The 26,007-nt window shown below is 36.6% G+C and overlaps 1 long non-coding RNA gene across 1 annotated transcript; it reads right to left on the bottom strand.

Annotated features, from left to right (window-relative positions):
- Positions 1-449: 449 nt before the first annotated feature.
- On the bottom strand, positions 450-26,003 carry LOC120886375 (uncharacterized). Its single transcript, XR_013429711.1, has 5 exons — positions 25,806-26,003; positions 14,342-14,411; positions 7,430-7,491; positions 3,482-3,594; positions 450-877 (listed from the first exon to the last, which is right to left on the bottom strand). It is a non-coding gene; the product is annotated as an uncharacterized LOC120886375 (long non-coding RNA).
- Between the last annotated feature and the right edge of the window lie 4 nt (positions 26,004-26,007).

Genomic DNA, 26,007 nt, shown 5'->3' on the forward strand with positions numbered 1-26,007 from the left:
TATTTCCAGGGCTGTTGGCACATGCCTATAATCTTAGCTACTCAGGAGGATGCAGAAGGAGAATTGCAAGTTAGGGTGCAACTGAGCAAGACCCCACCTTGAAATAAAATAAAAAGAGTGGGAGATCAGTGATCAAGTACTTTTTTTTACAAAGAAAAGGCCTTGGGTTCCATCCCCAGTAAAATACACACACATAGTAATTGCATGGGAATCAATAAAAAAAATTCTCCCATGTAGTTTTTAAAAAATAATTTAAAATTATTTCATACTGTTCTTTTTTACTTTTTATATGAATTTAAGTTTTAAAAGTTACAGAATTTTTTATTTTAATTATGCCAAATTTCTTATAATTATTCTTAATGTAGAAGCATGTGTCACTACAATTAAAATTTTATGAACATGTATACATTTTTTCCCTGATGTTTTCAAAGGCACAGGCCACATACCTCTTTCAAGTCTATATTTTTTTATTAGAATATCATTCCATTTGCACATATTTCTCCTTGGCATGATCTGCATAGCTATTTCTTATTTCTTCATTTACTCTCTCTATTTTTTTCCCTTCTGGGACAACATATATGCAAGTAAGTCATCAAAATAGAGTCTTTTCCTGTATACCAAGGCTACAAAATCAGTTTGTTCCTGCAGTTTTCTCCTCAGTATCTTCCTCCTCGCTCTTCATTTTCTTCTTCCACTCCTAGAAGCTATGGGTTTGTTTAGTTGGCGGTTGGTTGGTTGGTTTTGGAAGGTGGTGGTGGTGTTTAGAGAGTGGAATTTATGTCACATAGGTAACTTAATCCTTGGTGCCAAATACAATTGTCCTTCTATATCAGGGAGTTCCACATCCAGGATCCAACCAAGCAGGAATAGAAAATACCTGGGAAAAAAATTGCATCTATCTTGAACATGCACAGACATTTTCCTGGTCACTGTTCCCTAAAAAATATGACAATCATTTATAGAGCATTTACATTGCCTTAAGCATTGTAAGTAATCTAGAAATGATTTAAAGTATATGGAAGGATAAATATATAGGTTTTATGCAAATGCTCTGCCATTTTATATAAAGGACTTGAGCATCCTCAAATCTTGGTATCTGCAAAGGTCCTGGAATTAGTCCTCCATAGGTACCAAGAGATAACCACATGAGTTTCTTTTTCTAAAGACCATGGAAGCTTTGTCTATGTTCCTCTTCATTGCTACCTCTCAGTCTTTTGCCTACCTTTCGTTTACCCCCAAGCCCATGGAAAGTAAAACTTATAAACAAAAATCCCCTTAGGGCTTATAAATTAACAACTGACCCATGGTTCTACATACTCTGTCACTTGAACTTCATAACATTGCCATGAGGTAGGTACAAATGCAAAATCTTCAGGCTCAGAGAGGGTAGATGACTCATCTGAAATGACCTGAATGTTAAATGATGGAATAATTATTTGTTCTTAAACAGTCTTACTTTTAGTGCCAAGCTCTAGCCACTGAGACACTGGTCAGGGAAGTTGACAAGGAGTAACAAAGCAGTTGTTGTTCCTTGAGAAAAACTGCAGCTGTTTTAAGAAATAATATAAATTGTTGAGATGTAGAACATAAGCAATATTTGATCCTTGTCTATGAGGAAAGGTAATTTTCTTAGTCCATTTTGCGTTGCTGTAACAAAGTGCATGAGGCTAGATGCCTTACAAAGAAAAGAGTTTTATTTAACTCACAGTTCTGGAGCTCTAAGAGCATGTACCAGCACTTGCTCAGCTTCTAGTGTGGGCCTTACAAAGATTCAATTCATGAAGAAAAATGGAAAGCAGAGCATGCAGAAGAACACATGTACAAAAGAGTCCAAGATGAGGTAACAGACTAGCTAACAGACTTGCTTTATAACAACCTACTTTCATGATAACAAATCCGGTCCTGTCAGTGAGAATTCACTCCCAAGGGCAGGGGGGTGAACAATCCCTCTTGAGGATCCTTGACTTCTCCATACTGTTAATTGGAGACCAGGCCTGCCCTTGAGTTTTCATGGGGACAACTGCAGTCAAACCATAGCAGTAGTAGAATCATGATTTTAGATTCTTCTTTTCTAGTTCTCTAGGTTTTATTCTAGGGTGACCCCTACCCAATTTTATTTGACTAGAACACTGGTAAAGCTAGATTAGGCCACAGGATGATTGAAGTTGACATTATTGATGAGCACAGTTCTCAGAGTCCCAACAACTTTCAGAAGCTGCCTTCCTGTGCATACTTCCTTTCTACCCCATCAGACCTCTGACTCAAGACCAAGTTTCATTTGTTTCTCAGCAGCCACTTGAGGACAGCAAATCCTGAAAGATTCTGTCCTTGTTGCTGGGCCTTGATTCCTATCCTTGGATTCAAATTAACCTTGCCTTGAATTGACCTGGATATTTTTTTCCTTCCCCTGTACATTGACTCTAATCCAGAAGTTTCTATGGCCCAGGCTCCTGGAAAAAAAGAAGCTGCCCTTTCTTTTGTCTCTTTTACTTTTCAGTTTGCTCAAAATATTCACCACCAACACATTCAGGTTGGTTTATTTCCTCAAATAAATCTCATCTCCTTTTTAGTACACTTACACTATTCAGCTGGCCCATTCATAGTGGGGCCTGGTGACCACAATAGCAGGTGCCACTCTTGGGGAATGCATCTACCTTGCATAGAGTCTTCCAACACCAGCTGATACTTCCTGTTTGAAAGCTTGAGCCAAAAGTAGACCCACCAGTAAGTCAGTTTCTAGCTGAGGGTAATTTTCTAATTCTCAGCTTATTTGCACAAAAGAAATAGCACTAAATCCAGGGATATCCATGTCTGCCCAGTAGCCAGCTGGGCCAGCCTTATTCTCTTTTCCCCATTCTCTCTCAAGAGTCATCTGTGAGCTCACAGTCTTCCACATAAGAGAACCATCCTTTAGCCTAGGATGTGGGACATTTTTACAGTACTTAACAGTACTTTTCATATATCAGTATTTCATACACAGTAGTTAAAATTTTTGTCATGGGTGAGTACCATCTGTACTATGGATTTCTTCTTTACATCAAATCAGTTTTTAACTTTAAACTGAATTTACTTTCATGTTGCTCTAAATAATATATCTTTAAAATCAGTGCTTGAGTCCACTGCTTATATATTTTAGCTAAAAAAATACTTATGAGAATTGAGTCTATCTGTGTCGATGTAATTCAACAATTTATTCTAGTAAATTCTTGCCACCTAAACCGTTTGCCAACTAAAATCACCTCATATACTATGAATGGTACAAAAAAATTTCCTTTCCCTCCTTTATTTCTCTTCTCCTCCTCATGTTCTCACCAACAATTCCATTTTGCATCTAATAGGTTCCCATCTTCTGTGACTCTGAAAACAAGACACAAACTAAGGGGAAAGGCATTGATCAACCAGGATGGAAGGAAGAAGAAGAAGAAAGAGAGAGAGAAGAGAGATCAGGCTGAAGGGAACACTAGGGAGACAGGGCTCTCACCTCTCCCCCAAGCGCTGCTTTGTTCACACAAAACACTGTCATCATGTTTGGATATCAATCACACAGGTTGGTGCCCCACTTTGAGAAGGAAACCCATCAGAAATCTAGGTGCTCTGTAAAATATATAATGCAGCACAAAAATAAGGAAAACAATTCCCATGAGATTTATGATAAATTAAACATAGTTGTAAATAGATTGAGAGGAGAGTTAAGGCTTTTGCCAGATTGCCCTGAAGAAGAAGAAACTGGGACTTACTGGGGGCCAGGCTCACTTCTAGGCTTTAATTGTTGAAGGACATTTACAATTCCAAGACATAGACATCTAGGGCAATAAAGGAAGACAAGAACTATTTTTAAAAGGGTCAGCAAATTGGTGACTCTAGCTGTTTCCAATAGCTACTTAAACTGGGCACCTACCATGTGATGGGCACATTTACAACAACTTCATGCAAAAGAATTGTTAGCTTCAGTTTGAGATTAGGATGTTGTCTTAGTCCATTCACTGCTGCTACAGCAGGATATCAAAGAATATGTAAATTATAAAGAAAATAAATCTACAGGGCATTCTACTGTCATATGTAACCAATTAAAACAAAATTTTTTAATATTTATTTTTTAGTTATAGGTGGACACAGTATCTTTATTTTTATGTGGTGTTGAGGATTGAACCCAGTGCCTCACACATGATGGGCAAGCACTTTACCTCTGAGTCACAGCCAAGCTGTAAACAAATTTTAAAAATTAAAGAAAAAAAATCTTTTGGCTCATAGTTCTGGAAGCTGGAAATCCAAGATAAAAGGGCTACCTGTTGGTGAGGGCCTTCATGCTATGTCAAAATAAAGCAGAAGGATAAGGGAGCACATGAAATTTGGAGCGGGATGCAAGCGGGAGCTGAGCCTAGAACAATCCACTATCACCATCACTAACCCATTCCTATGATGACAGTCCTAGTCCATTTGGGAGGGGAGCTCTCATAACCTAATCATCTCTTAAAAGTCCCATCTCTCAATATGGCTACAATGGTAATTAATTTTGACATGAATTGTGGAGGAACATTTAAACCATAGCAAACACCAAGGATCAGCTAGCAAGTTTCTGGATCAAAATTAAAAACTAAATTTTTCCTGCTCCAAAGGCTATGCCTCATCATTATGATGATTCTGATGATTCCACATCATTCATACAATATCTTTAAATCAAATAGAAAGAATAGATTGGGCAAGCAAGTATATAATTAATCATTTATGTACCTTTAACTCTATCCTGTTTACTACCTTGTTCTATCTTAAACAAGTTTTTAGAAAGAGTATAAAAACATGTTATAAATAATTGACTAGAAATACAATAAATTGTATTTAGTTTGCTTTAGTTTGATTTTTTTTAGAAAAATAGAACATGGCTTTTGAACTTTTTTGACCTTGACCAACAGAATGAAAATCCCTTTATATTACACCCTAATACCCACAAATATACATCTATGTTACAGAAGTTTTACAGAACAATATTTACTCATGAGAAGTACTGGGACATTTTTGATTCTGTCTAGTCTTCTTCTTTCTTTCCTTTTTATTTTTTTCTGTTTCATAATCTTCTTTATCTTTTTTTTTTTAAATCGTGGTAAGACCACAATAGGAGATCTGCTCTCTTAGAACTTTTGGTGTACACAGTGTTGGTAACTACAGGCATGATGTCATGTAGCAGATCTCTAGAATATACCTGTTTTGCATAACTGAAACTTTATATTCATTGAACATCTCCCCCATTTTCTCCTCCCTGCAGGCTCTAACAACCATCCTCTCTCTGCTTCTATGAGTTTGACTATTTCAGTTATCATATATAAGTGGAATCATGCAGTAGAAAACAGAAGTCCCTCAAAACAATTAAAATAGATATTTTCATTTTTTGTCTTTTTTATTGCTGGTCTTAGACCACTTTACTAATGTCAGGATCTACTATACTGCTTTTGCAGCTAAGAATCCTGAAGCCAAGTTCTAATACTACTCTCTTTTGCCTTAGGTTACACAAAAAAACAGGTAAAGACTTGTGGGGGGGGTAGCAAAGACAGATGGAAAGGGAGGAAAGAAAATAAATTTTTAAAAGTAACTATCAATGGCAACTCAGTGGAAATCTTGAGACACCCTTATGTATTTTTAATTCTTGAAAAGAAAAGAAGTGCTGCTTATATGCTGCTTTTTTCCCTAAAGACTGATCAAAGATGATGAGATACACATTTACTTCACTAAACAGACATTTCAATGTCCAAAGGAAACTAAAATTCAAAGGTTAGGTCAGCTTTGGTGTCTTCAGTAATATTCATCTGCTCATTTGTTAACTAGGGCACATCTCTCTTTGAAGCAAATGCACCAAGGAATAGGTGGATCACTGTCCACTAGATGGCAATATCGAACAGAAATAGCCTTTGCCTGAGCCTAGTTCCTGAGGCTAGCATGGTGTGTGCCGCAAAGGAATTTGGAAATCTAGGGTTACCGATAATTCACATAAATTCTGCCTCCAAGTTTGCTCACTGCTCCTAACGTCTTTCTACCTTTTCTTGGAACATTCCTGGATTTCCACTTCATTCTTGCTGACAGGCTGGCATCTAAAATTAGTAACTTCATTGACTATTTCCTTATGGCAATGCAGATGAGTTGCTGCTGTGTAATGTGAAAATCAGTATACTGTCTGCATCTGTTAATAATTTAAAAGGTAACAATATGCACTAAGCTTTTATTTTAGCTCCTTTCATCTAACATTTAAAAAACACTATGGGTCCTGATGTCATTTCCCATTGCTATATTTCTTCCTTGCTCTATAAAGCCACTGGAAATACTTGATGGACATTTTGGTTGTTATTGCTCAACTAGAAAGATTGATCTTCTTGGATACACACTGGCAATCCATTTTTCCTGAAAGAGCTAATAAATGATAGATGAAAATGTATCATAAAGAAAAAATGTATACTTTTTTGTAATGGTAATAGTCTTTTGAAATAAATATATGTTTGAGATTTTAAAATATTTAAAAATCCTCATGGGTGATGAAGGTTTGCATATTTTTGATTTGCATAATTGATAATATTTTAAAAAAATATTTTTTAGTTGTAGATGGACACAATACCTTTTTTTATTTATATTTATGTGGTGCTGAGGATTGAACCCAGTGCCTCACACATGCTAGGCAAGCGCTCTGCCTCTGAGCCACAACTGAGCCCCTATATTTGCTTATTCTAGAATATTTTAAAAATATATAAAAGAGAATATATTTATGAATCATTCTTTTGCTATTAAAATTTGCATATCATTTGAGCTTTGCAACTATGTATTATTTTACCAATAGAATAATAAAGACATTTTTTATTATAGAATACATAACTGTGAGTGAAAACATTAATTTTATTATGATGAAATCTAGTAAGTTATTATTAGTAGGTCATTGAATCCTCACACCACTTAGGTGCTGTATAGTTTGATCTTTAATATGACTTGCTGATTTTGGAAATAATTTCTGGACCTGGGTCATTTTTACCATATTCTTATGTATAATTTAATATACTTCTTAAAGTAGAAAGAAGTTGTTCATTATTCTTATTGTGAAAACAGATAACCAGTAGTAGTACTTATAGTTCTAAAAAACAGCAAAACCAGTATATTTAACATTTTACTATTCTTGAAGCTACCCAACTGATGGTTTATAGTTTTATAGTCTAAGAAGCACTTTGGCATACATCCGTTCACTCAGTACTCCTTATGATTATACAAGACAGATGGGACACATAGATAAAAAATTCTAAGACATTCAGAATATCTGTAAAAGGTGGGGTTCTCTACATGTGGAAGGACCAACCATTTGATTTCTGAGTTCAGATCATGTGTCTTGCATTTTGTGGTCCTAGAGACTGGACCTCCAAATGTTTCATAGGTATAGACGAGGAAGAGGAAGACTTCTTACCAGTCATTTAAAGTTCTGGATGCTCTGCATTGCTTTTTCTTCCTCTTCAGGCAGGGAGTTGGCTGGGGGAGGGAAGAGGAACATAGAAGGACAGGAATCATACAGAACAGGCTGTGCCCATTGTGTTCTCATTCCCAATGTTGAACGAGTTCTTTATGGCAGCTCTCTTAGGTACACAATACAGACCTTATTAATGCCAAATCTTAAAATCATATTAATTTGTGATATTGGTCATTGCCTTTCAAGTTACATCTTCCTGCAGCATGTCCATGTGTTCATTCAACTGATGAAAACAGAAGTCCCCATTTGTTTTTCAAGAAATACATCACAAGATGCCCAGTGAATGCTTGAAGTCACAGATAGTACAAAATTCTCTCTATATCATGTTTTCCCCTATCCATAGATATCTATTAAAAGTTTAAATTATATATTAAGAACAGAAAGAGATTAAAAATAATAGAACAATAATAAAATAGGCCAATTATAACAATGTACTGTAATAAAAGTTAAATGAATGTTTTCTTCTTCTTCTTCTTCTTCTTCTTCTTCTTCTTCTTCTTCTTCTTCTTCCTTCTGTCTCTCTCTCTCTCTCTCTCTCTCTCTCTCTCTCTCTCTCTCTCTCTCTCTCTCTCAAGATATCGTTCTATATTGTACTTACCCTTTTTATGATGCTTTGAGATGATAAAATGCCTACATGGTAAAAGGCCTAAAGAATGAATGATGTAGGCATTGTGACAGACATAGAATTAGGTCTCTGTATAAGGGTTACTTGAACACAAGCACAGCAATACCATGGCAGTGGATCTGAGCTAAGATAGCTGCTAAGAAACTAAATTGTGGATAGTATATATAGTATAGATACCCTGTACAGAGGAATTATTCATGTCCTGAGCAGGACAGAGTGGGACAGCATGAGATTACATGTTACTCAGAATGGCATGCAATTTAAAACTTAAGAAGTGTTTATTTCTGAAATTTTCCATTTAACATTTTTTTGAACAGCAGTTGGCCATGGAGGAAATGTGTGTCAGGAAGTTCGTCTTGAGAAGTGTTAATTAGGCTGAAATCTAAACAACAAGTAAGTTTTTATCAGGAAAAATTATAAGAAAAGTTCCAAGAGGGACTGCTCTATGAAATGGCCTGAGGTAGGAATGTTTAATTTGTTGGAGAATCTTGTGAGCAAAGGGGAAAAAGACTGAAGACAAGGATAGGGCAGGCAATGGCCCCAGCACTGCCGACCTTGCTGTCCACAATAACTATCTTGTATTTCATCTTAAGATTAGTAATAAGCCATTGATGAGTTGTAAATAGAAAAAAAGCTATAATTAGATTTGTGTTTTTAAAAGATGACATTGCAAACCTGTAAAGTGAGGCGGACAAAGGATGGTTATTGGGTACAATTGAATAGGAAGTATAACTTCTAATGGTCTATAGCACAGTAAGGCAACTATTCTTGACAACAACTAAGTGTACATTTCAAAACAGTTAATAGAATTTCATATGTTTCCAAAACAAAGAAATCATAAACATTTGAGTTAATGAACATACTAATTGTTTTGATCTGATCATTGAACATCTATTGAAATGTCACACAGTGGCACAACCTGTAATTCTAGTAACCTGGAAAGTTGAGGTAGGAAGATCACAAGTATACACAATTGTGTGTATGTACCATATTTTCTTTATCCATTCATCTGTTGAAGGGCATCTAGGTTGGTTCCATAGTTTAGCTATTGTGAATTGAGCTGCTCTAAACACTAATGTGGCTGTGTAACTGTAGTATGCTGATTTTAAGTCCTTTGGTTATAAACTGAGGAGTGAGATAGCTGGGTCTAATGGTGGTTCCATTTCAAGTTTTCTAAAGAATCTCCATACTGCTTTCCATAGTGGTTGCACCAATTTGTAGTCCCACCAGCAATGTTTGAGTGTACCTTTCCCCCCACATCCTCATCAACTTAAGTGTACTATTTGATATGTATTGACAAATGTATATCTTATGCGAATTTTACTAGGTGATAGAATATAACATCTTTCCAGAAAGTTTGTCTCCACCACTTTATCTTTCATAAAGGGCAGAGAATGTTTGTAAAGAACCCTGGTTGTATCAATCTAATTTCTGTTGTTACCACAAAATACCTGAGGCTGTGTAATGTATAAAAGAAAAGATGTTGGGGCTGGGAATGTGGCTCAAGTGGTAGTGTGCTTGCCTGGCATGTGTGAAGCACTGGGTTTGATCCTCAGCATCACATAAAAATAAAGATATTGTGTCCACCTAAAAACTAAAAAATAAATATTTTTAAAAAGATGTTTACTTAGCACACAGTTCTGGAATTCTAAGAGCATTCTAATGCTTTTAGCCAAGTATTTGCTTGGTTCTGACAAAGATCTTACAGAATGTGAGATCATAATAGTGGAATGCATGCAAGAGGAAGAAATTTCATGGTGAGACAGAAAATAAGAGGGGAGGAGTCAGACTTGCTCTTTTAAAACAACTCTCCTGTACAAGAACAACTGGGGTACCGTGAAAACTACCTTAATTTACTCTGAGAGCAGTGCCCCTAATGATCTTCCCACCAGTTTAAACCATTTCCCCTATTAACTACACTAAGGACCCAGCTTCCAACACATGAACATTCATACTATTTCCAAATTTGGCACTGATGCAGAGCTCATGGTAAGAACACAGCAAGTGTTAATTCCTTCTGCCTTCTGCCAGGGGACTCATACAGATTCACCCACATTTTAACCAACATAGAAAAAGACATTGATCTCTTCTTAAAAGTGCTTTTGTAAACATTTCACAATAAATGCTTTGTAGAGGACAATGGTGTTCAGTGAACCAAGCCCAGCCTGGGAAATCATCATTCCTCACTCAGAATCCTGCTCTGCTAGTGCTGAGCAAGCTTATGGCACAGTCCTCTGACTTGTAAAACAGGAACAATAACTATCCATATAATAGGGATGTAAAAATTACCCTTATATTTTTAATGTATTCATTAAACAAATCCCGAGGAAAATGTGAAAAGATTTCAGTACTAGGTTACAAATATTTTCAGCAATCTGCCATGTTTTCATAGAATGCTTCTTTAGTGCCTTCATCTGGGCACATCACTAAGGTGAAGCATGTGGTCACCAGCTATCTGTGTGGAGTATTTCACCTGCTCAGATTTGGCACTAGAATCAGGATTGTAGTTGCTAACCAGATTTCCCTGGTGGTATATCTATCACTAACAACCCCTCAAAGAGGTGATGGGGTGAGTTTATTTTCTTGATTTTGTTTTATAAATCTGTGCTTTAATTAGATTATACAAGAGACTGGTGGGTTGAAATATAGAAAGGGTTTCTGAATCTCTTACCTTAAACCTGGCTTTAAGGAACTCAGAGACAAAAGGGAAGAGCACTTTTTAAGATATAAATAAAATTTCTTGAGCCTCTTCCCAAGTGTGTATACTCTATGCGTGTGTGTGCATATAAATGTATGTATATGTATATATGTATGTAGAATATATGTAGAGGAATACATGTATATATGTATATATGTATGTACACATATATTCATCTACTTATAGCTAAACCACCTTCACTATAGAATTAATCTCCTGATTCAATCTGTTGGTTCTTTTTCTCATCTTTCTTTTTTTTAAAAAAAATATTTTTTAAGTTATAAATAGATACAATATATTTATTTATTTTTATGTGGTGCTGAGGATTGAATCCAGTGTCTCACCTGTGTGAGGCAAAGCTCTCTACCACTGAACTGCAACCCCAGAACCATATCTTTATTCTTATTGTATTGATTTATTTATTAATATTTGCAGTGCTGAGAATTAAATCCAGGGCCTTGTGCATGCTAGTCAAGTGATCTACCACTAAACCACACCCTGTCTTTATTATATTGTAATAATATATAAATACATTTTTTATATTTATCTCATCTTTATTTTTTATTCTCATATTTTCATTTCTGCATTACTACAGATTCTCCTGTATCACTGAAGTGAATCCCATCCAGTTTGCACTGTTTCATTTTAAAAATGAGAGAATGGAAATATTTGTAAAGTCACTTATTTAGTCAATAGTTGCATTCTTTCAACAGAATAATCAAGCACCTACAATGGAACACCATAGTGGATCCCATAGAAGAGAAAGGTAAAGGGAGTGGAGTCCGAGTCTTTAGAAACAAAATCCAGCTGCATGTGTGACACTTACACATGAAACAATATCCTCAAATGCACAATTCTCATCAGAAGCACAGCAAATTAGAGCAGAAAGCTTTAGCTTTGCTGTGCACAACAATGCTGCTGTATCAGCAGAATGAGAAGGAGGGAGAAAAATCACTGTGGTTAAAAGAAACTGCTGGCTTATGGATTTTTTTAAAATTACAATTTGCCTGCTCTTCTGACAGTGCTAGTTTTGCTTAGGTGGCAGAGTGGCTTTCATGAAAGCATGAGCTCAGCCTTGTCTTATGCCTGTTTAAAGAAAGAGGTCAGGTACAATGACTATAGTAGTAGCACCAAGCTAGTTGAAAACCACAGTGTCTTTCAAATGAGAGAGAGAAAAAAAAAAAAAACCATACAATGGAAAATTTCTGTCCACTGAAATCCCCTTAAAGTTGTTTCAGAAACATACATGTGAGCAATATCCTTTTTATACTTTGGAGTGTTTTCAAGAAAAACAGTGTTTCAAATCTAACCTTTGAGAGCAGTAGAATAGTTTAGAAGCCTGAATTAATGTGGGGTTGAGAAGCAAGTGGGCTTTGAGTATCAAGGATGATTTGGAGCTCACTGATGTCTGGCTAATTTGCTGGTTCATTCAGATTCACCTGGGGTTATACAAACTTACAAGTCACAGATGCTGTAAATTCAGTCTCAGTAACATACTGGCTATACTTTTTGTGCTTTTCTTTTCTGCTAATTTGGTTTTGGATTGTGTCAAACGTGAAACATGCAGAACTGAGACAAGTCAAAATAAGAAGAGATGGACCTCAGGTTTTTTTTTTTTTTTAAGTTCTGCTTTGCTGTATTTGGAGTGAGTAACTTAATTCTTGAATAGTTTTCCAATATATAACTGAACACTACACTGAATACAGATGCTCCATGACTTACAATGGGGTTGTCTTCCAGTTAACTAATTATAAGGTGAAAATATCATAAGTTGAAATTGCATTTAATACACCAAATGTACTGAACATTGTAAGTTAGCCTACTCTACCTTAAACATGTGTAGAATATCAAAATTAGCCTATGGTTAGGAAAAATCATCTAATGTCACTGAATAACTGTATTCAAAAACTGGTGTTTTAATACAGAGTACTGGTTATTTCCCCTTTCAATGGCTTGCTGACTGGGAGCTGTTGCTGCCACCCAGCATCACAAGAAAGGATGGTACTGCAAATCACAAGTATATCACAAAATTCAAAGTGTAGTTTTTTAACTGCATGCATCTCACTTTTCATGCATCTCACTTTTATACCATCGTAAGGTAGAAAAAATTGTAAGTCAAACCATTTTAGGTTGAAGACGGTTTGTATTTTAATCATTTAAAATATTTTAAACCACTTTGGAAAAGAGATGAATAATAACTGACTATATTTTCAAAACTTCATGTCATATATATCATAGGATGTCTTCCTAAAAGCTGAGTTAACCTCATCGGTATTTTTGGCAAGAAAATTGGGCCCAAGGGTAGAAAAACAAAAGGACTCTCATCCTAAATGCTGATCAATATGGTCTGTAACTGGTACTAATAATTTTTTAAATTTATAAATCAAATATATTTTAATATACTCATGAGGAATATAACAATGAAGTTCACAAAAAATGGCAAGTCATTAATTTTCTTGAAAGATATTCATGGGTAGGGCAAAGTTATGGTCATCTGTTTCATGGTGGTAGTGAAATATAACAAATGACTTCTTTCCATAAAGCCTCCCAAAGAGAATAATGCAGGTATTCCTGGCTTCACATTCTAGCAAGACTGTTTATGCAGTGCTTTTCTAGAAATTGGCTGTTTTCCCTTGGATACTTCCATGACACATTACAGATAAATTATTTGTGAGAGGAAATGCTAGTGGTCTTAATTTAAGAACATTTAGCAAGATGCATATGGCATGCTGGATGTGAAACTAAGACAATCTGTGCCTCTGTTTCATAAATTTGCAGTTCTTAGTTTTCATACTTCCTCAAACCATGAAAGAACTGGCCATTCTTAGGAAATCTTTATTTCTTACATGATAGTACTTTGTATTCTTTTTATTTATTTACCCTGCTTAAGGAAATCAGGTTACCATATGAAAATCCTTTTAAGGCAATAGTTAAAATTCTGTAAATTATATCCAAATCTAGTATCAATTCTTTAAGTTTTCCCAAATGCTAGAAAAGTATGCTCTTTTGTATTATAGAGTTAGTATTATAAACAAGTGGGGACAGGATGGATTATTTGACAAATGGTGCTGGAAATATCAATGGTGACCATGATAGGGAAGAAGGATTTCAGAATGTCTGCACTTAACTCTTTGTTAAGCCAAAGGTAGAATTAGATAAATTCAAACATATTTCTTCATATTTAAAAAAATATTTGGGGCAGGGGTTATAGCTCAGTGGTAGAGCGCTTGCCTAGTATGTATAAGGGGTTTGATTCCCTAGCACTATTAAAAATAATGATTGTTATTATGATTATTTTAATTTTAACAATGATCATGAATTCTTTATAAATTAGAAAGATACAACAAAGCTGTTTCCATTGTAAAATTAACACTATTGGAGAAATTGTTTTTTTCTATGTAAATAAATAAAATTAGATCCTTACCTAATACTCTATTTGCAGGCAAGTAACATAGAACAAAAGAAAAAATATAAAGTAAAAATTTCAAACTATGGGCTGGGGATGTGGCTCAAGTGGTAGCGCGCTCACCTGGCATGCGTGCGGCCCAGGTTCGATCCTCAGCACCACATACAAACAAAGATGTTGTGTCCGCTGAAAACTAAAAAATAAATATTAAAAAATTAAAAAAAAATTTCAAACTATTAGAAGAAAATATATAGGTTATTTTCATGACCTTGAGTTAAGAAGAATTTAAAACAGAAAGAACATGAGTCATAAATTATAAACAATATTAAATTAAAAACCTAACTAAAATGAGGTTAAATAATAGACTGCAAATTAGAAAGTGTATTTAACATCTATAAGAAAGTATTAGCATTCAAGATAAATGAGGTGGAAAATTAATAAGCAAAAACAAATTTAATGGGCAAAAATATAAGCAGAAAAGGAAGACAAAATTACCAAGAAAAATCACAAAATATGCTCAGTCTCACTATAATTAGAGAATACTAATTAAAACAAGATACTACAGCACATCCATCTGTCTACTAAAGTCTGTACTTAACTCTTTGTTAAGCCTAAGATAGAAAACCAAGGTACAAACAAAATCTGCAAATTTATACACTAAAATGTGTTTGCTTTTATAGTGTGATGACTTCAACATCTAGCTTCCTTCAAAGGCACGTTGTCAGTACGTTCTAAACTCTTTATCAGTCAAAGTTGTCATAGTTAATCTTATACTTGTTGATTTGTGTGCTTAGAAACAGCTTTACTTTAAATAGTGTCATGTCCACGTGAAAAGACTAGAGATAGGGGGAAGAAACTTTGCCAAATCCATCAGAGATGAATTACAAATGGTTTAAACCCAAACTTTATCAAAAGCTTTTTGATTAAATCTGAAAAAAAGTAACATACTTAAAAATAAGCACTTGTACTTTTCCAGTGTTACCTGGACTCTTGTGGGCTTGGTTCGCATAGTTATACTTGGAGCTAGTTGCCATAGAAGTTGCCATGCTGTTGGTTTTTATTATTTAAGAACTGGGATGGTGGGCTGGGGATGTGACTTAGTGGTAGAGCGCTCACCTAGCACATGCAGGGTTCTGGGATCTATTCTCAGCACCACATACAAAAAAATAAAATAAAGGTATTGTGTCCAGCTACGATTAAATAGAAAGAAAAAAAAAAGAACTGGGATGGCTTAGGAGGACAAGAGTCCAAAGTGAGGGTGCAGCCACTCCATTGGGAATTTACTGGAACTTGCCTGGGCAGAGATGGACCTGTGGGGCAACAAATATTCCTCCAGCTTTACTAAAGGAAAATAAACTCTATGTTGATTTATAGCAGTTATCCACTATTTGTCAATATTCTAAAAATCATTGGGGAGTCTATATCATTTAATAAAACTATCTTATCAACCCAAAGATAAGGCAAACAATTTTGTTTTGAGAAAAGTATGGCTTGAGGGCTGGGGATACAGATACAGCTCAGTGGTTGAGTACTTGCCTAGCTTGTGTGAGGCCCTGGTTTCTGTCCTCAAGAACCACCAAGGGGGGAAAAAAGAAGAAAGAAAAGTACAACTTGATTTTTTTTTCTTTTTTAAATTTCTAGATCAGTTTAAGGATTCCCTGTTTGATGCAAGCATTGTAAATATTGTGATTAGTTATATTCCCCTGAAAAGCTCGTATTTTTTTTTTTTTTTTTTGTAATCTCTTCTCCTTTCTAACAGGCCTAAGACAAATTTAGTCTGGTAAGTGTGAGTCTTGGAAATAAAACATTCAGCAAGTTTTATGTATTAATTACTACCTGCAACACCATTCAAATGCCCTCTGAGTAGTATTTGGTAGACCACTGGAGACAAGATTTACATTCAACACACACTGTTATGTATCAGTATAGTGGCCAACATCCAATTAGGAAAAGTACTTGAGACTTACCAGGAGTTCAACATGTGGATATGGTCATGGCCCAGGAACTCATTATTGCCTGAGATATATGAGTCTTGGCAGACTTAGTGCCTGGGCAGTAAAATCCGCATCGATTACTCCAGCCGTCCTCTTCCCATTGACAGGCATCTGATCCTCATTTTCACCTTATGCAATCTCCAAGGCCCATCAAATGTTAGGCAGGAAATAGTTGAACCTTGCTATTCCTTACCCTGGACTTGGTGCTGTGTCCATAGTAGGGAACATGGCCTGACACCCTAAGACCTCTCCAGCTTTACTTGTTACCCAATCCCTTAAAACCTGTGCCCCTAACTCTCCAGTATACACACACACACACACACACACACACACACACACACACACACACACACGCTTACATGTACTCCATGCTCTTGGGTCATGCTACCCTGCTTATTATAGCTAGTCATGTACTTTTAAGCCATATTGTTTCTTCTGCTCTCTGCCTGGAATGCATCATTTTCAGTAAAAATGGTTCGATGGTACAAGGAAATGACATTAGTAAGAAAGGATGTGATAGGGTTTTTGATCACTCATGTTTCTTAGAACATCATTACCTCTTTCTGTATTCTATGCAAGTTGTGATTCCAGTGGAAAGTGTGACCTGTTTGGGCTGTTCCTGCTTACTCAGTTGTAGAAGTGAGATACCAACCTCTTCCTCCCACTTTATATTTACATAATTGAAATTCTACTACAACCTTCTGAGAGGAACTGTTATCCCTCATTCTACAGGTGAGGAAACTGGATTAGGAAAGGCTAAAACAGCATGCCCAAAGTCACCCGTCAGGAAATTGGGAAACTAAGATTCAAACTAAAGATTCTCAGATTAAAAAGCCTATGCTCTTAATCATTGTCTTATGACCCTGGTCTTTTAGTTTGGCTTTCTCTTATTTGTTTTGTCTGAGTCCACATGTTATTTTATGTTTAGAACCAAGGTCTTCCTAAGAATGGGACTCTGCCATGTTCCAGCAGCTCATTCTCCAAGAATGAACAGCTTTTCTGACCTGATGGCATATCTGAGTCCAGCTTCCTTCTGACAATGTGCTCCATCACTGCCTGGTTATCCAAATATAACCGCAATTCACCATCACTGTACTCTTCTGCCTGATATAGTACCAGATTCCTGAAGCCAACTGCTTATATAAACTACAAGTTTTGCTACCTACTGCCTTGGAGCCCAATTTTCTTTCAGAAGCAGCAACTAAGTCTGAGCTCTCAGTAGTAACTCCAGCCTAGTGAGTAAGTCAGTTTACAAGTCCTGCCCCTCTCCACTGAATACTATTTAACCACATTTAAGTCTAGCTCCTTCTTGAGGCTCTTGAGCAAGACAACCTCAGCAGATTAAATCAACGACTATGACTCAAGCCTTCTCTTTGTTCACTAGTGTCTTAAGTTGGGTTTTCCCAAAAGTCAACTTTGAGACAAGAATTTGAGTCCAAGTAGTTTATTTTGGAGGTGAAGTGTTATTGAGTGATTCCCCCTGTGTGTACATGGAGCTCAGTGCCATTGAATGACAACATGAAACACACCCTAGTCTTTCCATGCAAGGAAGACAAGAAAGCTTGGAGGCTTTCCTGTGGTCATTGACTGAGGGCTGCACCTGCACTTTATGCTAAAATTCTAAAGTGCAGAGTCATGGGTGCTTATGGTAGGTTGCCCTGACATATACTACTTATAGGCAGAGCACAGGTAGCATCTGCTATGATATGCATCAAAGCTGTTTTCTTAGTGATTGGAAAGTTTCAGGAGGAAGTACTTAGTATCAGCAACGGACTCCTATTAGGTTTCTCACATTTGACTTAAAAATTGCATTATCAGAGGCTTATACAAGACTGCTTTGGCAGCCCTCCCATCCTATCTCCAGTTACATTCAGAATTCTCAGAGATCTTTCCTGTATTTTTTTGCTTTTACCAACTCTGAAAATACAGTTTATCATACACTATTTAGTCAGCCTTTTTCCCATCTGAAAGGGCCTGAACTACATGCTATGAAAGAACATTAAGTATAAGATACTCTCTTTGAGCTTGAGAAATATGTAGTCTAGTTGGGCATTTGCATTATGTATCATTATTCTTTTCATGCAGAATATAAGAACTAAAGCTTCTCAAGAGACTTTCCAGCTAGAAAACTTGTAATAACAAAAATTAAGATGGTTTGAGACTAGATTAAAATGCTAGAATCATAGAATTAGCTACCTCTGCAGAGCTACAACAGATGGCACTACTTTTAACATTGTTCTATAGTGATATATCTGACTCCAGCTTTACTATCAATTCCTTAAAAACAGGGGTGATTTCTGCATGAGTTATCTATTGTTGCATAACGAATTACTCAAAACATACCATCTTAAAACAAGATACATGTGTTACCTTAGTTTCTGTGTGTAAGGGATCTAATCTCAGCTTAACGCTCTGTCTTACTGGAAAGCCCAGCTGGGGAAGAATCTTCTTCAAAACTCACATGGGTGTTAACAGGATTCAGTTCCTCCCAGACTGGTGAGCTGAGGATATCAGTTACTGGATTGTGGTTGGATAGCAGTCACCCTCAATTTCCTGCTTCTCTATCACAGCAGTTTGGTTTACCAAAGTATGTAAGCCAGAAGGGCAATAGGGACTGTTTTCAAACCTAATCATGGCCATGACATTCCAACCCCTTTGCCATATTTCATTGTTTAGGAGCAAGTCCCAGGTCCAGTCTACACACTAGATGAGGAGGTTACTTATATAAGTTTACTTTCATGAACACAAGGAAGTGGGATAATTGGAAGCCATATTAGAAGTCTGCCCACTCTAACACCTGGTTATAGCAGATTCTTAATGGTGTTTGTTAGTTTAAATTTTTGTCTTCCTACAACAACAGGAAGAGTTGAAAACTGCACTATAGCAAGATGAACATCAGATTTCAGAGTGGGCAAAGCAATATAGTAGGAGAATTTGGAGTTGCAAATTCCATTCTTTCTAGTGAACAGATCCACTTAAGAACTCTGACATATACTAATAGCTAGACTGCCAGTTCCTTGAAGGCAAGACTTTATCATGACATCTTTAAAACTTAAGTGTGTCCGTCCCTGAAATATGAAAGGAATTTGGAAAATATTAAATGGGTTGAGAAATTGAAGAGGATGATAAAATCTGTTCCTTTTAGGATAACCTCTCAGGATACACATTTAATAAAATGTGGAATTTAGAATGCAGTCATGGAAAGGGAAAATTCACTATTGCAGGAATACCAAATGAGTATGAAATGAATGTCAACAAGGCTTTCCCCATGATGGCTCTGGATATATTCATTTTTCAATAATGCTTTTCAAAATGCTAAACAGAGAAAATCTGTTTTGTGAGAAAATAGAAGCTGTATCAGTCAAAACTGCACTTGCCATGACAGTCAAAAGGAGTCTTCACAACTGAGGCTTCAGGCAAATAGGATTCAGAATCTAGATTTATCTAGAGGTTTTTAGAAAGGATTTAGGTACTAGATGTACTCTGGGTAATTGTACCCCAAAAAGATTTGGAGTTGCAGTTCAGTAGAAGAGTGAATCTATAGGAAAATCTGTGCAAATCCTTCTCTACATAAGGAAAACTACAAATTTTTGAAAGCCCTTAGATGTCTGGAACTGCAGTGGGTTTTAAGAATGTGTTAAGTAGTCGAGCACAAGGCCCTGGGTTGGAACACCAGCAGAAAAACAACAACAACAAAAACAACTGTGTTAATTGTTTTATTATTTACCTAAGAAGAAATGCTGATTAGAAAAGTAAATTCATTCATCTGTTGTTTCCTTCCTCTTCCTTTCTTCTTTTTTCTTCTTTCCCTCCCAGCCCCCCTCCTTCCCCTTCTCCCTCTTTTTGGCAGTAATGGGATTAAACCTAGGGCCTTGTACATGATAGGCAAGCATTCTACCACTGAGCTATATCTCTAGCTCCCTTTTCATCTTTCTTTCAATACACATATGTCTGATTCACTGGGAAATGCCATAAAAATGTCAAAGCTTTTTTGAGCTGTTTTCTTATTTTTAGGCCAAATCAACATTTAAAAATGTATCCTACTTATAAAATCAGATTGAACTTCAATTGGAGTAGATATTTTTAATAGATATTTTCACATTTTTTCATGGTTCTTCTTACTTAGATATATAATGACATTTGTAGCTAAAGATTAAGACCTTTAGTTTAACTTCCATAAACATATTTATCAAGCAATGCTAAACTTTACCCCTTTCATTCCTTGCGTCTCATGGTATATTCTTACATGGTTGCAAAAAGTGAAACTGGCCTGCTGTTTGCATCCTTCTGCAAGCATGGTCCCCGATAAGGGCCGACTTTCTTTTCTTTGATGAATTTCTCTATCGTCCTCTGTCTCAAGGAGATTTCCTGATTCTACACATGAGAGATATTTAAGGAAAATCACAAACATTACTGGTCAATTTGGCCTTCTTACTGTTTTGGGTGATTTAAAGCATGCATCTTAATGCTAGCATCCCTTCGGTATTGATAGATGAGTAGGAGTCAGATTGTATACTTCATAAGTATGATGCGGGGGGGGGGGGGAGGGGGTTCCAAGAACTATGAATTCTGAAAAACAAATCCCTTAAGTAAATAATGGAAAATGATAGTTTATTTTAAGCCCTTTTAAAGGTTGAAAAATGATGCAAAAGGAAAGAGCTCATCTGTTCTTAGTCAGCTTTTGACCTTTGACTATATAAATACAAGAACCATACAAGCTAGAGCTAGGGAACATAGCCTAAAATTTCTGCTATCCAGATTAACAAAAGAAACCTTCCCATTGGTTTTACAGAGATATACAAATGCCATTACATAGAACATTACATTCAATCATTTATGAAGAAGGAAGTTGTTAAGTTCCTGGCAATCTCAGACATTTTTTTTTCTTTTCTCTTTAGTCCTCCCAAATTCCTTCACTCCCCTTCTTTCCTTTCTTCTTCTACTTGTAGATTAAGGAGATTGGACCAGATGGGTTCTATTCTATTCTGATACAAGGCTGATACCTGTACCTGTACCCATCCAACAGGCCATGTCATAATCCATACAACTATGCCTGTCCTTCCACTTCCCTGATACCACAGCCTCTTCTTATCTGGCTTAGAGATCCTATCCCATATTATCTTGACACCAATACACAGTAGTGTGCTAGTTCTTTGCCAAAAGCATTTTGCTTTTATTAAGGATGATGAAGGTTGCTTTTGTCCCCTTGACCTATTTATGCCCAATCACACTCTGTGAAAGCTAGTCTCTCAGTAAGACTTTGGCATTACTTTCTGTAAGTTTTCAATTCACTTTGCATATAACTCTGTATTATTTTCCTGTAAGGTTTTCCTAAGAAGGGCTATGGTTTTCTGCCTTTGTATCACCAGTGTTCTAGTGCCCAGAACACAAAAGGGGCTAAAAATATATTTGTGTACTAAATGAATAAGTTTTTTTCCCTGGCAAATTTCACTTTGTTTTGATCACTCTTTTATTATATCACTTATACTGTTTATATTACACCTCACAAGTATATGCAGCAAATGAACTACTGTGATTCAATATAATTTTTCTAGTAAAAAAATTTTATACATGCAAGGAAAATTGTCTACTTAAAGAAATTTTATATGAACCTTTTTGTAACAGGGCAAGGAAGACATGAATTCAAATACAGGGATTTTAATATGCAGGATTGGGAGGGGAAGGGGGAATCCAAAGCTGTTTCTTCTGCATAGACTAAAAGCTTCCCAAAGAGCCTAAGAACTGGCCCATTTCTCGTATGCTCACCACACTCATGGATACTCTAAACTAAAACCTGAAAGAAAGTTAATAGCAGTAAAAAAAAAAAAAAGAAAAAAAAAGAAAAAAGTTCTCATTTATTAAAAAGAAATGGGTATAAAAGATTAATTTTTTCCTTTTCCTTTGTTAGATTATTTCTCAAAGTGAACACACCTTTATTTTCTCTAGCAACACAAACACTGATTATAAGACAACACACATTAAATATTGATCTTCATTGTTATTCTAAAATATGCAGGTAAATATATTTCCTTGTAGAGATGTACTGTAAATTTATTTAATGGATTCTCTATTGATAGTAGTTTCCATGGTAGTAGTTTCCAAAAATAAAAAAAGTGGGGCCAATGGACCCAGGCTTCTGAGATTTTGAATAACATTGTAATAAACATTTTTATTCACTTTTCCAGTTATTTCCCTAGCATAAATTCTTGTTAAGAAATTGAATGTACATTGCGAAATTACGATCTTCAGAGGCTGATCTACTCCCATTGCTGGGTGAGAGTATGTTACCCACACATTAATAATACCAGTTATTAGCAAACTCAAATTTTTCCAAGCTATTAGGCATAAACAGTGTTCCCTGTTATTTACTTACGGCAATAGTTTGGATCTTGAATGTTCCTCAAAGGCTCATGTGTTAAAGGCTTAGTCCCCAGCTTGGGGCTATTGAGAGGTGGTATACATTGAGAGGTGATGGACATTGAGAGGTGGTGGACATTAAGAGATGGAGCCTAGTGGGAGGTTTCCAGGTCACTGGGAGCATGTTCTTGAAGGGAGTAATAGGGCTCCAGTCCCTATTCTCCCTGTCTCTGTTCCTTGGCCACCATCAGGTGTGCAGCTTTGCTCACCATGTGCTCCCTGCCATGATGTACTACCTCATCCAAAAACAATGGGGCCAGCCGAGTGAGGTGGTGCATGCTTGTAATCCCAGAGACTCAGGAGGCTGAGACAGGAGGATGGAGTTCAAAGCCAGCCTCAGCAAAAGTGAGGCACTAAGCAACTCGGTGAGACTCTGTCTCCAAACAGATACAAAAATAGGGCTGGGGATGTGGCTCAGTGGCTGAGTGTCCCTGGATTCAATTCCTGGTACCCACCTCCAAAAAGAGTGAACCTAAAAAAATAAAAACAATGGGGCCAATGAACCACATTGGAACTGTAAGCCAAAAATAAAACTTTTCTCTCTATAAGCTGATTATTTCAGGTTTTTTGTTACAGTAACAGGAAGCTGACTAACAATTACTTAGGTAGGGAAGGATTGATCAAATTATGACAGAAAAATCTCACATTACCCATGGAAGCCAATAAGATTCAGTGCTATGTTGGGGGAATAATAAGTGACATGAAACTAATAATGGCTTCAATGATATTCTGCTTATTTTTTTTAAACAGTCGGTTCTTGAAGTCTATATAGTTATGTTATGGCTATTATGAATTTTTACTTCCTTTTTGGTCCCACATATCGATGATTCACTTGACAAGAATTTGGAAAGGTCATGAAACAACAATTTAGTTTACCATTGTGACCAGATCGATCTATTTTGCAATTCAAATTTCCTGTTGGAAATACTTTTTTTTTTTTTTAATTTCTCTAAAGCTCTCTCTTACTCATCAAACAGTAATCTTATCCCTTTTCCCCTTTCTATGGAGTTTTGACTTTCTAACTATCAGCTCTTGGTACTTCTTTCTGAAAAGCAGGACTGGACCTGTCTCTTATTCATGGAAAGTCCAGTGAGGTACACAGGCCAGTATTGTTATGTGCAGGCATGCTGAGAGGCAGAATGCATGATCTGCCTGTGGCTGCTTTAATAAGTAGGATGTGACTTAGGAGAGGATTATAATTTAAGATACTTGACTCAAATGTTCCATAGATGGAGCAGCTCACATCGGAAAGAAATGAAGCATTTTTGAACCATTACTGTGTGACAGGCTACATGTTAACCATTTTCTATAAACTGAATGATTTAATGCTCTGATTATATTTTCAGAAAATGAGAACCAAAGCTTCACAGAATCCAGTAAATGATGAGGTCAGAATTCAAATCTAAGTCTATCTTATAACAAAGCTCATCGTTTTCATTATACCATGTCCTCAATAGGGCCTGTGTGTGTGTGATGGTTTAACTGGAGAAGAAATCATGGGAAGGAGATGATGCCCACGTTTGATTATCCCATAGACATTCTTCTGGCTCACACATTCTTTTTTTTTTTTTGGTACCAGGGATTGAACTTGGGGGCACCTGACCACTGAGCCACATCTCCAGCCCCATTTTGTATTTTATTTAGAGACAGGGTCTCTCACTCGGTTGCTTAGTGCCTTGCTGAGGCTGGATTTGAACTTGTGATCCTCCTGCCACAGCCTCCAGAGTCACTGGGATTACAGGTGTGTGCCACTGCATCTGGGAACACATTCTTTACTTAAAGGGTTGATCACTCTAGTTATGGCCAATTTTCCTAAGCTGATAGTAGTAGCACTTAGAATAGTAGAATATATCTAACTTGCCAGACATACTGTTCATTATGTGTATATAATCTATCAATTCTAATCTATTAGAATTAGGTTACTATTTTTTTTTTTTTCCTTTAGGGCTGGGTATTGAATCCAGAGCTTCAAGCATGCTAGGCACACATCCTACCACAGAGCTGCATCCCCAGCCTAGGCTATTTTCATTTGAAATCATTGCCATCTATGTTGGTCTGTGCCCAGAGACAATGACTTAGAAAGTGGGAGGAAGAATAGAGAGTTTTCAAACAGCCCTCACAATTTTAACCTAAGGACTCCAGAAAGAATAGCTGATTGCACATTGGGTTACTTTATAAGTGGAATGGCTCTGGAAACCAACTTACATTTCTGGGTGTGAGAGACATTAATCCTGACACTTTAACTTGAGAATTATTTGGACTAAGGATAGGTCAAAGTCATCCAGGACAAGCTTTGAGGCCCTGGATTTGATCTTGATCCCCAGGACTTAAAAAAAAAAAAAAAAAAAAAAAGAAGAAAAGGAAGAAAGAAAGAATATTGCTGCTGATTTAGAAAAGGCAAACTAATATAAAGGACTAATATAAAAGAGTACAAAGAAATGGGAACCAAGGCATTCAGTATCACTGGCTGGCAGCCCTCTGTGTCTTGAATTCTATAATTCATAGAGGATGCAGTGGAATATCTTAAACTGAGTTTTTAAACTCAGGAAGGTTAAACTTTTAAAATTCCTGTGCTGCTGTTAAAGTTCCAGATACTATTTACAAATTTATTATAGGAAAAAAAATGGACAAAAGGAAGGGGGCAGGTACAGGATGTGACACAGAAGAAAAGAAGGCAGTGAAGGGAAAAATCAGGAGGCAGTAAGTGCTTGGTAAACTCTCCACAGTAGGAAACAGTGCTGTGAGTATACTAGCTGTCACTGAATAAATACTTGTTGGAATTTCCAGAGATGACCTAACAAACATTAAGAAGGAAATGGCTTTTTAAAAGCAGTATTATGGAACATTTCTGATACAGAAAACTTCGGGGAACAGTAATGAGATGTAGTGTGAGGCTCTAAAGGCCATCCCTAACGACCAATCTTAATTTTTACCTCCCACTCCCCATTACCAGGAAGCAAATTACAGACAGCACATCATTTCACCCCCAAATACTTCGTTACACATCTCTGAAGCAACGAAATGGAAACCAAAACATTTCTATCTAACTTACTTCTGTGTATGAAATGTCATAATTTGTAAAAATAAAACTTAACTTTTTCTTTTTAAAGTAATTCCAAGACAAGAGGAGGCAGTTAATCCTCACAAGAATTTCCCGGGTGTGGGGGGAAGCTCACCCCATAAATCCCGCTTGGCGGCGTTTTATTCCCCCAGGAGCCCAGGGAGCAGCTCAGAGACGCTTCCTTTCAAGGCAGGACCCCAGCCTGACCCGAAGGACCCAGCCATTTAGGGCCTTGGCTGGTTCCCTTCCCCGCCCCGCCCAGTGGGCCCAGCAGTCTCCGCGCGCCTCTGTAGGCCACCGCCCCTCGGCGTAGAGAG

This window comes from Ictidomys tridecemlineatus, chromosome 13, assembly GCF_052094955.1.
Source record: "Ictidomys tridecemlineatus isolate mIctTri1 chromosome 13, mIctTri1.hap1, whole genome shotgun sequence".
In the NCBI taxonomy this organism is placed as follows: domain Eukaryota; kingdom Metazoa; phylum Chordata; class Mammalia; order Rodentia; family Sciuridae; genus Ictidomys; species Ictidomys tridecemlineatus.